At 39.7% G+C, this 15,315-nt stretch overlaps 1 long non-coding RNA gene across 6 annotated transcripts in view; it reads left to right on the plus strand.

Annotated features, from left to right (window-relative positions):
• Positions 1-14,595, plus strand: part of LOC112132119 (uncharacterized) — a 353,510-nt gene extending 338,915 nt beyond the window's left edge. For 3 of the 6 annotated variants that reach the window (XR_010136274.1, XR_010136276.1, XR_010136277.1), the window contains 4 exons: positions 10,546-11,766; positions 12,280-12,417; positions 13,170-13,282; positions 14,228-14,595. This is a non-coding gene — a long non-coding RNA (uncharacterized LOC112132119). The remainder of the gene's footprint in view (positions 1-10,545; positions 11,767-12,279; positions 12,418-13,169; positions 13,283-14,227) is intronic. The other 3 variants (XR_010136275.1, XR_010136279.1, XR_010136278.1) reach the window with 1 other exon arrangement.
• The last annotated feature ends 720 nt before the right edge of the window (positions 14,596-15,315 follow it).

Here is a 15,315-nt window from a genome sequence, read left to right on the forward strand (position 1 = left end):
TGGGGTGAAGCTGCACCTCACCAACTTCCTCACACCACTGTCCCTTTCCCCTTCCTAAAACATCTGGACAATTCTGCTGTGAGGAACTCCTGCAGAAATAGCTAATCACAAGGAGCTTTCTGCTTCCTAGAGGTCAGAGATCCAAGGGACGGTCAGCAGCTTCATAAACAGTAGCCTGGGTCTGTCAGTGGTCCACAAAGCCAAAGATCACAGAGCAGTGGACATCAGAACAGAACTGTGGTCATCACCACCACACCACATCCAGGACTCTTATGATCAATTGTTTTGAAGGAGACCTTGCAGGAGATCTTAGACTCAAGATACACACTGTTTTATAAAGGTAATATAGTGGTACTCACTCTACAGTGACACCTGGGAGGGATGGATTCTATGAGTTCTGTTATTCTGGGGAAGAATGAAGGTGAATGCCAATGCCAATCATGACTTAAGATGCCAGCTGTGCTCATCAGTGGCCAGCTGCAGAAGACATTTACATGTACCAATAAAGAGAAGCTAATACTCATAGGGTTTTGTCAATGATCCTATCCTGTACACTTCTGTTTAATTTCCATTTTCAACTTTGAAGGTGAGGCACTTGTTAATATACCTGAACAGCTCTGTTTGTAATTTTAGATGTCTGCAACAGGGAGATTGCTCATAGCCTAAAGGTCCCACGGTAAAAAGCAAAAAAATGTGTAATTCCTAAATACGTATGAAATTTCAGGCACAAATTCACTTAGAGTATTAATGACTTTAATGAAAACAGGCATCCAACTTAAAATCAACAAATCATTAGACTTGCAGTAAAAGTGTAAGAAATGCCCAAATATACTTGCTGATTGTTTTCCTTGATAAAGACATTGACTGTTAAGTCTAATGGTGCCTCAAAGATCTACTGGACAGTGAAAAAGGCAACCAGCTAGTGACTTGAGTTTTTTTTTTTTTTTTTTTGAGATGGAGTCTCGCTCTGTCACCCAGGCTAGAGTACAGTGGGGCAATCTCGGCTCGCTGCAACCTCTGCCACCCGGGTTCAAGCCATTCTCCTGCCTCAGCCTCCTGAGTAGCTGGGATTATAGGCACGTGCCACCACACCTGGTTAATTTTGTGTATTTTTAGTAGAGATGGGGTTTCAGCATGTTAGCCAGGATGGTCTCGATCTCCTGACCTCGTGATCCACCCGCCTTGGCCTCCCAAAGTGCTAGAATTACAGGTGTAAGCCACTGTGCCTGGCCGACTTGAGATCTTTTAACCAAAAAAAGTACTTTCTTTCTACTCAGTTCATAGAGATAACATCAATTATTATTATTATTATCATTGTCATCATTTTATATTATTATTTAACCTAGTTTTGTTTCTTGAATAAATTCAAACATTCTGAGGTGTAGGTGTAGCCTTAAAGTACTCTATAGAATAAAGTGCATGAAGTACAAGGCAGTGTGATGTTAGAAACATAATTTCCAGTTTCAATTGTTTTTGAGTAAAGCTCTTCAGGTTCAAGTTGCATTCTGCCGGGAGTCTTCTTTTCACTCCAACTCAACCCATGGAGAAGAAAATGGCTGCCTTGCCTTTACTGTGAGAAAGTTTGGCCCTCTTAGCTCTGTTTTATAGAGAAGGAAATTACATACATTAGCCAACATCTCATAGCTGACAAATGATGGAACCTAGGTCTGTGTGGCTCCAGAAATTTCCATTATTTCTCCCATGCCATGCTCAAGAAAGATAATCAGGATATAAGTCACTAGCTTTAGCCCTCTCCACTGAGCATTTTCCAAAAGGGAGAGTAACTCCCTCCCTTGAGAAATAAAGAATAAGTAAGCAGGAAAATTCCTTGAGGAACACAAAACACTTAATTGCTATTCATCACTTCTCTTACTCAGGACAAGATTAATTAACTCTGATCTTTTCATTTGCATGAGCCTAATGTAGATTGCCTAAAAATTGCTTCTTAAAAAAGAGACTCTTCTGGGAAAATACCATGTGAATAAATCTGAACTCTCTTCGTTCCTTCCTACTGCCTGAACTTGTTTTAGACAACAGAAGTCTATGATTTAAAAACAAAAAAGCCAAACGTTTCAAATCTGATGGTGAAAACCCTTTTCATCATGTTCACAGATACCATCAAGGTTTAAGAAGTATTGCAGTTTATTAAGATGTATATTTTCAAGCTTCATAGAAATGACAGGGTCTCAAGCTGCAGTGTGACTCCAGGCCAAAACTAGAGACAGTTTCCAAATTCCTTATTGTTACACCCAGGAAGAAGCCCTGCACATAGGTTGTAGATTTGTCAAAAACTTAATTCTCCATGACAATTTCCATTGAAGGTAGAGGAAAGTCAATAGCCTGGAGTTCACATCATCTTGGACAGTGGCTAGAAGATGGTACAATAAAGAAACCATAATCATGATAAACAGTGATTTCCAAATTAGATGTGAGAAAAATAAAGAATCAATAAAATGAGAAAATGCCATCAGTCATGAAGGGTTGGCCTAATTAAATAATAGACCAATGCAAACCAGAGATTTATCATACCAGCTGTACAATGTGGGTTTATTCAAAACAATGGAAATTGACGTACATTTTACATACAGCCTCCTCTCATTAGCTTCCTCCTTAACCTTTATTTGGAGGTCACCTAGGAAAATATACCTCCAACCTTAACTAGTTTCTGTATTCTTTCTGGTGTAACCCAGTCCCCAGTAGAGCACTTATGGCCTTGAGCTGCCTAGTGGACAGAATGGTGGTTTTTCTTTAGTCTTGCTACAGGCTGCCCTTACGTGTTTTGCTTTGCTCACTCATGTTCACCATCAGTGTTGGCATCTGAATGTTTCTTTTGGCAAAACATTCAGAGCAGCAGGGCTCTGAGTGCTGGCCCTGTAGAGTCCTTTGGAAGGGTGTGGATTGGGTGGGGTCCCTGCATGTCACTGGCCCTGCCCACTATTACATCTGCCAGATGGACTTGCAGCCATGAGATCTTTGACCAGGTTAGTCAGTGAATCGAGCTGAGGATGGCAGCTTCAGGATGAAATACACTTTCCTCTGCAAATGGCCTTTGTGTTTCTCTTCCTTTGTCATCCTAGGCCACTGACTTCCCAAAGCCTAAAAGCACACGAAGTTCCATGTAATATGACCACTCCCAGGACAGCCTGAAAGTTTGCCATTTGAAGGTTCAGTTCTGTTTGCTCTGTTGTTTATCCCCAGTTTATTATTCATCTTGCATGGTTTAAAATATTGACTTTCATATCCACTTCCTCCTTAGCTTCACTGAGCTAGCCCAGATATTCATGAACTCAGGTCCTTTTGATAGTGTTGGCTGTCGTTCCATCTTTTTCACCCCACCCAACTGCCTGACAATTTGTCTGTATTCTGCTCAATGTCACAAATATGAAGCTGAGGTCCCTTCCAGGATATTTAAATCACTGTAGTTGGTGGCCATACCTTTGAGAGGATTCTGCTTCCTCCAGTTGTTAATTATCTGAAACTGATGATTTCAGTATTAATAATTGATAATTGATTAACCATTCAATTGTGGTAATAAATGCCAGGCTGCCATCTGACAAATTCCATCTCACCCTTATGTCTAGTACAAATCATATCCTTCTCTAGGCTGTCACTTCAGCACCTGGATGAGGGTGAAGGCTAAACAGTATCACTTGACCGGTATGATCTATTGCAAGTGCAGCAGGATTTGGTGCCCAGAGGAATAAGCTCCTGGCAACACCGCCACAGAGCCTTTGTTTTTGTTTTTATTTTCCTCATTAGGTGAAAGCCATCCAACTTTCCCTGATGTTTCCTTCTCTTTTTCATTATGTCCATGTGCATAAGAGGTTAGACCATTTTGATTAGTCACTAAACAATAAGTAGCAAATGATTAATGATGAACCAAATGATTCAACCACATAGTTTAGGCATAGCCTGAATAACTACTTTCCAAAGACTTCATATAAATGCCACTGTGTTCAGCTGAGTTGTTGAGCTCTTACTCTTTCTCTCAGTCGCTAGCTTCTTTTTTTGTCCTGACCTTTTCGAGGTTTGTATTGATTCCTTTGTTATGAAAAAGCAATCTGATAAAATTTTAGTATAGAAAAAAATTATCTGATAGAATAATTTATATGCTATTTATATGCTGTTTATATGCTAGTCATATAATGTCTATTTATATGCTAGTCATTGTGCTTGGCACTTAGTGTACTGTGGTGAATAAAACACATTCCGTTATGGTGCTAGCAGTCTACTAAGACCACAATGAATAAATAAACAAACAAACAAACATATAATTAGAAAGTAGTAGAAGTATGCAAGTGAAGCCCATAACGTAGTGCCTGGAACCTAATGTTAAATAACTGCAAATTATTATTCCTGTTAATAATAATTATTATAATAATAATTACATAAAGTTGTTACATATACAATATTATTACATAATATATTGTCATTATCATACAAGATAGCGGGTGTTCTGGTTATCTACTTTTGCGTAACCAATCACATGAAAATTTAATGTCTTAAAATAATAACAAACATTTATTTTGCTCATAAATCTGCAATTTGGGCAAGGCTCAGTGGCATCAGCTGAGACATCTCAATTGGAGGCTGGAGGATTCTTTTCCAAGATGATCCACTTACATGCTTAGTAAGTGAGTGCTAGTTAATAACATGGGAGCTCAATCAAGGCTATTGGCTGGAGGCCTCAGTTTCTCCTGACATAGGACTTACAATGGGGCTGCTTGAGCTTCCTGACTACATGGGGGCTGGGTTCCAAGAGTTTTTCAAGTGACAGAAAGTGAAAGCTGTCCTTAAAGCCCTGACCCTAGAAATTATCAGCATCACTTCCACCATATTCTATGAGTCAAGCAGTCACAGAACCTGCCCACTTTGAAGAGGAGAGGCCATAAACACCTATTTTCAATGGGAAGAAGATCAAAGAATTTGTAGCTATTGTTGATCTGGCACAATGGGTTAACATACAAGCTCAAAAATGCAATCATTCCTTTTCATAAAATACCAGCTTATTTGGCTGGAGCACATTTTAAAAGCAATTTTATTTTTCATTTTAGGTTTTTGCATGAAGTAGGTAGCATAATTGGTGTTGCCCTTATTCTGCAGGGAATTGAGACGGATTTTAACTTGCTTAAGGTGCCAGCCATACTGTATAAACCTAAGGAATTTTGCTTCTCCTCAGTCCCCAGGTGCTTTCCACAACGTTTTCCGGGTTGTGACTGGGTTTTAACCAGTCACACACACTGGTTTGTGACTCAAGAAGTACATAGTTTTAATGGTCATATCTGCGCACCACTGGTACCCAAGTTTTACAATATCCAGCTGTGGAATGGATCATCTTGTCTCTGAGGCCTCAGTTACTGAGATCATTGTTCACTTTTGGTGTAACATCTGTTGTCTGGATCTTCCTAAGTGATTTTCTGGGTTGGCTTTCTTTGTCACTGGGAATAGAAGAAGTTGCGAAAAGCCCAGTGCATTCTTTTCTGCATTGTAAAACCATCAGGACTTAATTAAGGAAAAATCCGTTAGCAATAATTGATTTGTTTAACTATCATTCAATTTCAAGTATTTTCTCTCTCCTTTTATTAAAAATTACTTAAAAGTTGTGGATGCCCAGCTCTGGTCTTTTGAGTGTGTTCCCATCTACTTTACCTCCTATCCTTAGTGAGTTTGCCATAATTACATTGTAGTTTGAAAACTAATTCTGTTTGGAATGTGTTAAAATCTTTCATTTAACATCGATTCTTTTTAGATATCTTTAGATTCAGATAACTAAACTAAAAAGAAAAAAGAGTTGATTAAACCTGACAACTTTGAGTTGTCAGGTTTAAACAATTGTCTAGGTCTTTGGAAAATCTACTTCATGTTTGTCTGTAGCTTCTTTCCTGAATTTTTAGTCTCCTTTTATTTAGAGAAAAGTTGCAACCATATGTTTCTGATTCATTTATAACTAACTTATTTAGAATTAGCTCAAGAAGATATTGTTTTGTAAGAACATGTACTTTAAAGTTGTTTGTAATCCATTTTAAGCCCTTTCTCTTCTTTAAGTAAGGAAAAATTATTTGCCAAACTTTACCTGAAAATCCAAAATTGGCTTGTTTCAAGATGCTGGAGCCATTAACAGTACTGAATGTAAGTCAGGGTATTGCTCCAAACTCTGTTCCTCCATGTTTGCCTAGAATTGGTATGGATATGAATTTGTGAACATGTCATTAGATCATTGGGCAGCACTTGACCAGTCTGCAGTTGAGGTTTCCCCAGGACCTAAAAAACATCCATGCATCTGGTTGTGCATAGATTGATGAGTCTACTGTCTGGTGAGGCCATTTTAGGACATTAAGAGATTTGGAGATACAATATAGAATTGAATCCCCCATTATTGCAAATGTTTCGGAATTGGAAGAATATCTCCACATGGCAAGATGAACACCTTTGTAAACCAAAGAAAGAAACAGTTTGCATGGACTAAATGCAGTTTAAAACATAAAGGAAACAAGATAATGAAAATTTTGAGAAACTAAATTACTGGAAGAGAGCTGGCACAGAAATGGTGAGGGTGAGGTGAGGAATGGGTCTTTGAATGGTGGTTCTAAGCCTAGCTAACAATCAGAGTCACCTAAATGGACACTTGTTTCACAAGCACAGATTCCTGTGACACAGGATGGTTTGGTTCAGGCACCTGTATTTTCTAAAAGCTCCTCAAGTGATTCTGATGATCAACCTAGTTTGGGGACCATATTGTCATTGGAAACATTTGTAAACTTTTCATGCATACAAGCATACATATACCCCCCATCCCCCAACACACACACACACACACACACACACACACACACGAAAGCACAATTATCACAGAGGAAACTAAAGTCCAGTCTGGGCCACAACAGTCTCTTTTATCCCCTGAAATCTGACTCTGCCTTCCCTCAAACTTTAGGAATAGAAATCAGGTAAGTTAGCAGTCTTACTTCTGCGTTCTTCTATACAATTCAGACTACCTTTTTCACCAGGTCTCAATTCAGGGCCTGAGGTGGGTGGGAGAACAAGACAAAGTAAATAGATAGCTACAGACACCTGCGACTGTGGGGAAGCTCTTCCTTGTGTCTTGAGTATTTTATGTTCAGCTTACAACTTTATTATGTGCTTATGAGAAAAGCCCCAGCGTCATTACCAGGAATCCTCTATGTACACCAGGACTACATTATGTGATTTTATTGCTTTTTGGAATCTTGTCAATATCCTCAGTGGAACTCTTAATTGCCCAAAAGGAGTTGAGTAAAGAGGTTGGTGATGATGCCAAGTCCAGTGGATAAGGATGGTCAGTCCATAACACCAGATTGCCCATCCATTCAGGGCAGTGCCTTCTCAGTAGACTGACTGTTTCCAGATTATGTTTAGGAATGGGTCCAACTTGGTTTCAACAACTAAATTCACCAGGTAAAAGCTTTCCTTATGATTTTACTAGACTAGCATTTTCAACAGCCATTAATGAGCCAAGTACTATGCAATTTTATAAATTAAGGGATTTGGGCTATAATTATGTGTAAATCCTCCCCAAATTACCTGCTCTAGTCAGAAGGCATGGTCTGAAAAAGGAAGCAATAATGTTTTGGAAAATGATGACATTCCGTAAATAAACTCTGGCAGCAAAAATTTCTTGGCAAAAGTAATGTTCAAGTCAATAAGCCTCAATTTATTGCTACATGAATCAGAAATTAATTCTTCCTCAGTCATTTCCATACTTCTGAAATATGACATCATTGGCAGAATCTGAACACACTATGGGTACCTAGACTCTTCATATAGTAAGTCAAAATGAACGTAAACAGTTGAAGAGGGAAGCAACTTAATTTTCTTGAAATTTTCTGGAGAATTGAGTTTACTGTAATGAGAATATATGAGGCTGCCAAAGGGTGTGAGGGGGATGGGAGAAATGGAATTATTATGACCTTGGTGTCCATAGAGACATTTGTATTCTCTGGAGGATAACAAAGCCAAATACTCAAAAGTCTGTTCACAAGGAGACATTGTTGCTGGGACTACCTTTTATTCAGCTTTTCTGATCCTTTTCTCCATTTCCAAGGAATGATATAATCTCTGATTCTGCTTTTGGAGTCCTTCCCAGCCCATTCCTTTGTTGTCTTCTAACCTTCCATCCATGTGTCAGAGTGGTGTGAAAACATCCAAGCATCCTGCTTAGGAAAATGTATTTGCTATTGATATTGTTTGGCAAAACACCTTGATAGGGTATTTTGGTTGTGAAAAGTGAAACCTCAAGTCAAGATCTAGAGGCAGGAGGCAAAATAAAGGGGACATTGAATTGTTCTTACATGAAAAGATGCGGAAACTTTTTTGTGTGTGAGCAGCCTGAGAGCAAGAGGGAATGAGGGACCCAGAAAAATTGGAAGCATGGAGCTACAAGATCAAAGGAGAGAGGTTGGCTTAGCAACATGGTGGGCATCAGGGATAGTGGGGGCATGGGCCAAGTTGTTTTATAATGGCAATGTTTGATTTTACATTTTAAATTGTTTGCTGCACTGCTCTGAGAACAGGAGCCCCTTGGGGTACCATGAACTTGAGTAGAGTTCATTATGTACACTTCCTTGTGTTGGTGATCATTTGGCAGAGGAATTAAAAGGAGATGAGGTGACAGCCCACACTGGGGTCAACCTATGTGGTGAGATGGTTTCAGAAGATGAGACACTGGGTAGAGGGCAGACTATTAGAGACAAATGAGCCCCTGAGACGCCTCTACTCTCATGTGAGTCAGCTCCCATCTCACAAGGGCCTCTGTGGTCATCTCTCAGCTGGTCTTCCTCTTCCCTCTCCTGCCCTGCTACCATCCTTTCTCTACAATAGCAACTGAGGTGAGCTTTAAAAATGTAAATCTGATAATGACGGCTTCTCATTCCTTTCAGAATAAATTCTAAATTCTCTGCCGTGGTCGACCAAGCCCTGTGCAGCCTGGCTCATGGTTGCCCCTCCGACCTCCTCTCTTCCACCTTTCTCCTTCCCTCCCACTGATCTACCCACACTGGCCTCCTTGCTGTTTCTCCTACCACCAAACCCCTCCCCATCTCAAGTTTCTACACTTTGTGTCTCCTCTGCCTGATAAGCTCTTTGCCCAGATGCTGGCATAGCTGGATCCCAGACATCATTCACATCCTAACTTAAATGTCACCTTTGCAACAAGACCTCCCTTGACCATCCTAATTAAAATACTCGCCCCTCAACCGCTACTCTTGATTCTTTACTCTGCTTCATTTCTTTTCGTTGTGCTTATTATCACCTTCCATTTTTATTTATTTGCTTATTTATTTGCTGTCTGTCTCCCTGGGGTTGACAGCCTCTAAAACAGCCTCAGTGTTCTCTGTCTTCTGGTATTTCTCATCTTGAATGTGGGCTGAATCTAGTGACTTCTTTCTAATGAGTAGAATTCAGGAAACGTGATGGGATTAGGTTACAAAAAGAGTGTGACTTGCATCTTGCCTTCTCTTGCCCTCTCTCACTCTGTCTCTGGGGTCCTTGTTCTGGGGGCTGCAAACTGTTATGTTGTGAGTAACCTATGGGGAGGCCCTTGTGGCAAGGAACTGAGGCCTCTGGCCAACAGCCAGCAAGGACCTGAGGCCTGTAAACACCTGAGGCTGTGTGAGTGACTTTGGAAAAAGTTCTCCTCCCAGCTGGCTTGGAGATGACCACAGCTCCAGCTCACACCTTGTAGCGTTATGACCCTGAGTCAGAGGCCCCCAGCTCAGCCACACCCAGATTGCTGACCCACAGAAACTGTAGGGCAGTAAATGTTTCTCATTTTAAGTCACCAAGTTTGGGGGTGCTTTGTTATGCCATAATAGATAACACACTGCTCCACTGGAATGAAAGCTCCATGTGGGTAGAGACTGTCTGTCTTGTTTCGCACTCTCTCCTAAACAAATAGTATAATGCCTGGCACACAAAAGGCACCCAATATATTTTTAGTTTAAATTAGTCAATTAATACTGGGATAGGAGGCGAGAACACTGAGTTTTTCAAAATATGTTGAATCAGGTCTTGAGCCAACATTGATATTTAAAGTCGAGGCTATTCTTAAAGTTGACTCCAGAAGTATCAGGAGTACTCATGTAACAAACATTCCGGTAATACTGGGCTCATAATACTAATCTCTTGAGCACGATTATTGATGCTGGTCTCTGTTGCTGAGCAAACTTCCACTGACAAGCCCAAGCTGAGGGTGGGGCCAAATGTTACCCAGTTGCTGTGTGCATTTGGAAGAATGACTCAAACCTCCCAAACTTCCTTCATCTGTAAAGACCTCACTGAGGTGTTGGTAATACAGAGAATAAAATATGTAATGGGCTAAGGTTTGCTCTCAATAAATGGTGGTCTCCCCTCCCTCAGGGAGCTTGTTATCTAGTGAGGAGACAAGATCTGTGCATAAGGAAGATGATTCACAACACTCCACATGAAGCATAATGTGATGTTAAATACCAGATGTTTTCCAGGCAGGAGTTACAATAGAATAATTAATTATTTTATGGTTCTTCTTTTCTGTAGGGTGTTGGGTGCACATTTGTCACCTGGGAATACTACCAGCAAGCCTCATATTTTTTCTGCAATAAATGCTGGAAAGGAAAAAGAAATGCTGAAAATGATGAAGTAATTCCAATTCTGCTAATAGAGACCTGGAAATGCACTAGGCAAAAATGGCAAGAGTGTAATACACTGCTGCTGATTATGTCATAATGATTATTTTATTCAGTTTGAAGAAGACTCACTGTTCTAAGGAACTAGCATCCATTTCCAGGAAAGACAGAGCAGGGATTCTCCATCCATACCTCCATGGGATGAACCACATCGAAAATAATGATTTCCTTCTAATAGCTTACTCTACATTATATAAAGAATTCCTTGGGATTCTAAAAAAAACCTAATAATATAGTAATAATAATAACAGAGGTTTGTTTTTTCTATGTGTAGTCTAATATTCAGATTGTGAGCAGCTGTTTTGGAAGGCAAGATGAGTGAATGGATGTGAAGTCGTCTTAGAAATGTCCAGGCTTCCAAAAGAAATTTCACTTTTAAAAGAAAATAGCCTAATGTGAACCAAATTAGAATCAGCACATCTAATCCTACGGAGAAAAAGTGACCATGGCTGTCTACACATATAGGCAGGTCATTCAAGCTCATTCAAAAATTCCACTTTCACTGGTGGTCTGTCTGTGTCCACATGGTGACAAATGGCCCCGGCAGGATTTTTGAGGTGTTGGCGCCACCAGTGAGTGCCAGATGGAATGTGGTGAAAGTTCTGATTTGTACCTTTCAGACCAAAGGTACTTTCCAGAATGGACGGGTCCTTCTGGCTGCCTTTTGTAAGTGCAGCCACAGGTATTCTGTTGAAGCCTGTGGGTGAGAAAGACATAAACAGGTGCTATAAATTCGTCAGACCAGGAAGCCACAGGCCGTTTAGTAAATGGTAAACCCAATGGCCCAAAAGAACAAAGGGGTCTGTTTTCATCAGAATGATCAGGCTCATTCAACAAATATTTACTGAGCACCCGCTTTCCGCCAGATGGAAGAGCCACTGACAAGGCCTCTTATTTAAAGAGTGCCTGAAGTGAGGAAGCAAACCCCCAAATCATCTGGGATGGTATGAACTGAACTCTGGACCGCAACATGATGGAAGGGAGGAGCTGGGGTCCCAAGGGCAGTCCAGACAACCTGAACCTGTGACACTCACCCTGCCCACACACTCTCAGAGCTACAGCTTTCACGGGGGTGAGTTTTCTGCCTTGATTTACTCAGGCCAAGACCTTTCATTTTCTGGACAAAATACAGGTTTTTCTGTAGTATTTCACAAACAAGACAATTCTCTCAGGGAAGTGAAACAGCATTGCTTCTCAACTGAAATCTGAATTTCATCTTCCTAAGTTTATATCGTTAAGTCACAATTATTGAGTCATAAAGACCAAAAAGGATGTTGAAAGTTAATTTATTTACCACACTATGGCTTAGACTATTCTAGAAATATGAAAATATCTCCTATTAAAGCAGACTTTCTGAGGAGAAACCATTGCTTTTTCAACTAACGTTTTATCATGTTTTATTGTCTTCATAGTTAACTATTTTTTAAAATCATATCTAACATAAGTCCCTCCAGCAGCATTTTATATCTCTTTTACAATACTTTGCCCCTGGATAGTTGAATAGTAGTTCATCAAGCCTCATATAACAGTAATTAAATTGTCACCTTGGTGTTTTTCAGACCTAATTCTTGCTAATTCTTTGTAGGTGACATGGATGCTTGTAAAATGAGCTTGCTGAATGGGAAACCAAGAACAATGATGATATTGAGCTGTTACTACATGCCAGACATTTAACCCTTTCATCCAGGTTATCTCAATCATTCCTTACAGAAAGGCTTTTGAGGTAGGTTCAATCATTTCTCCCATTTTAAAAGTGGGAAAACTGAGACTTTACGAGAGGTCAATATTTTACACTAGACCCCCACTGTTGGAAGGGGTGGAGCTGAGATGTATTTCCAGTTAATTACACAGATGAGACTGCCCACTTTTTCTATGAATATTTCCAACTATTAGATTGAGTGAATGTTAATTAATCAACATATTATTTTAAAAATAACTTGCTCATGTTCTAATGCCCATTTGTCACTCAAGTGTTTGCAAAATTGGGGAATAATTTTTTTCTAGACTCTTACTCCTTTTCCAAATATAAGCTCTTAAAAGCCTTTGTTTAATCTTTGACTTTAAATCCACAAAACATAATAGCTGGTGAGATATCTAATACCTTTGCTATTTTCTTTGAGGATACAAGTCTTGATATTTATCTCTTTAAGCCAGTAGCTCTCAACCTTGGCTATGCATTAGAATCACTTACAGGAGCTTTTAAAGATCCTGATGCTGGACCACACCCAAGGCCAATTAAATTAGAATTGCTGAGGGTGATACCCAGGTGATTACAATGAACATCCCAGGTTGAAACCCCTGATTTAAACAACTCTGCCCTGGACTTTCCTGTACCTCCATTTCACCTGGCCTGCTGTGGCTTTTGCTTATCTAGTTAGAACTATTATTTGGCCAGTTCATCACTCGTTCCCAAAGGGGATCTCATTACCTGTCTCTAATACAGAGTCTGAAAAAGCTAAATATTCTGTCTCCCAGATGTCCTTGCAACTGGAGGTGCCATATGATACAGTTCTGCCCAAAGACAAGAAAGTGAATGTCTGTTGAGGGCTTCCAAAAAGGCCAATACATATAGGTGTTCCCAACAACAGGTAAGTCAATTCAGGTGGTTGGATTTTTCACTTTTCATCTGAATGTTTACATGTGTCTGAATGTTTCCATAGACATAGACTGAGCATGTGACTTGAGTCAGTTAATTTGAGTAAGAAACCAAGGGAGAATTTTATTTCTTTCTATTGATGCCTCAGTCTCTTTCCATTTTTTCATAGAGACCCAGGAATCCATGTCAAAAATGTCCTAAAGAGGAGGTAAAGGCTAAGGAATTTGAGAACCCTAAGATTTTCTTTGAAATTCTGTGGAGATGATGCTAAGAGGATCACTTATAAAATGCTTATTGGATGTAATTTGCATGTTGGACGGGTGATATTTCCAGGGAGAAGCTTAAGGGATTGTAGGTAATATAAAGTCTCAAGGTAGAAAACCCTGACTCTGAGACTGTGTATTTATAATGTGTGTGTGCATGTGTATGTGTAATTCATTTGCTGATCTTTGTTTAACTTTTTATTAAACTATAATGTATGTGCAGAAAAAAATGCACATATTAGAACATAGAGCTTAAAGAATTTTCACAAATGACCATATCTTTGAACCCAATACCCAGGTCACAAAACAGAACATTACCAGAACCCTAAAAACCCTTGTTCTCCCTTCTAATAACTACCTTTTTGACCAACAATAACTACCAGGCTTCCATTCTTTCCTTTTTAAAAAACAAACCAATGAGAGGAAGCGCAAGGTCATCCCTTCTCCTGTTTTCACTTGCTCTCGATTGACATGGGAAGTAAAACCTGTACTATGGCACATTTAATTATGGGAAAATGAAAAGAAAGAAATAAAAAACAGACCAACAAAGCAAAGATTTAAGTTGGCATCGCTTTCCATATAATTGTGATGCCGGCAGACACTCAATAAACATATCAGCATTGTTAAAATGATTTATCAGCCAAATGGTTGAATGTAAAATATTACCAATACAGGTGTCATCATTGATCTTTCTTGGGTCTCACTGCTGAAGAATGGGGCTGTAAGATGATTTCAACAAACAATCCTTGACAGGAAACCAAAGGCAACAAGGCACGGGGACAGACAGCTGACAAATGCAGTATGGGGCCATTAAAGCATGTGATGAATTTGCCAGGAAAGTATATATTTGTGCAAGAGGTGAGCTCATATCTCCCATAAATTTGTCAGCCGTGACACAGTGTTCTCCGGCTTGGCATGAGTAATGCCTTGCTATTTGCTGCCTTTGTCTGGCAAAAGCTCTATCAGTCACTCCAGGGTTATTTACAAAGAAACGTGTCTATCAGTTACAAGGACATGACTTTGCTGCTAAAAGATAACAAAAGAGGAAATCAGGCAGTGGCCTCTCAACGAGGGATGCGTCTTTTCCAGACAAGCTCTGGACTGGAATGAATCAGATGGACGGCAATTGGCCGGGCTGGCCCAGTGCCTGGCATGACCAGCCTTAGTGCATTTATCCACACTGATTAGATTAGAAATTATTAATAGGGGGCTACGGAGTAGAGCAAAAGGTCATTTAGAGTTTAATTCTGTTCTCAGATAACTTCATTTCGGCTGATGGGATTGTTATTGTAGGGGTTTTATATGTTTATAGGAAACAATATACTCAATAATGAAGTCCTGCCTCCTTCTGCAAGGTCAGGAAAGCTATTGTGTAGCTAGATTGAAGTCTTCACAATTGTGTTAATTAAGTAACAGTGATTGGACTTGGTCTTCTCTCGAAATGCATTTAAGAGCCTAAAAGCTGCTGAGAATGTATTCTTTCAATATAAATATATAGTAAAGCAAGTGAGACCAGAAAGCAGCTGACGATTGAGTAAACAGAAGAGCTGACATGAAGCTTTTACTTAAGGAAGACAGGAGCCTGGTTGGCAGATGTAACTTCTTGCCACATAAATACAAATGTCTTGTCAGTTTATGATTAAACGTAACAGGTCCCTTTTTCTTACTCAATTCCTGATGAATCTGAAAGATAAAGCTGTAGAATGTATCGTTGGTGGTACATTATGTCTCATGAGTTACTTTGTTCCCTTGCAGGCCTGCC

Source organism: Pongo abelii, chromosome 12 (genome assembly GCF_028885655.2).
Source record: "Pongo abelii isolate AG06213 chromosome 12, NHGRI_mPonAbe1-v2.0_pri, whole genome shotgun sequence".
Classification (NCBI taxonomy): domain Eukaryota; kingdom Metazoa; phylum Chordata; class Mammalia; order Primates; family Hominidae; genus Pongo; species Pongo abelii.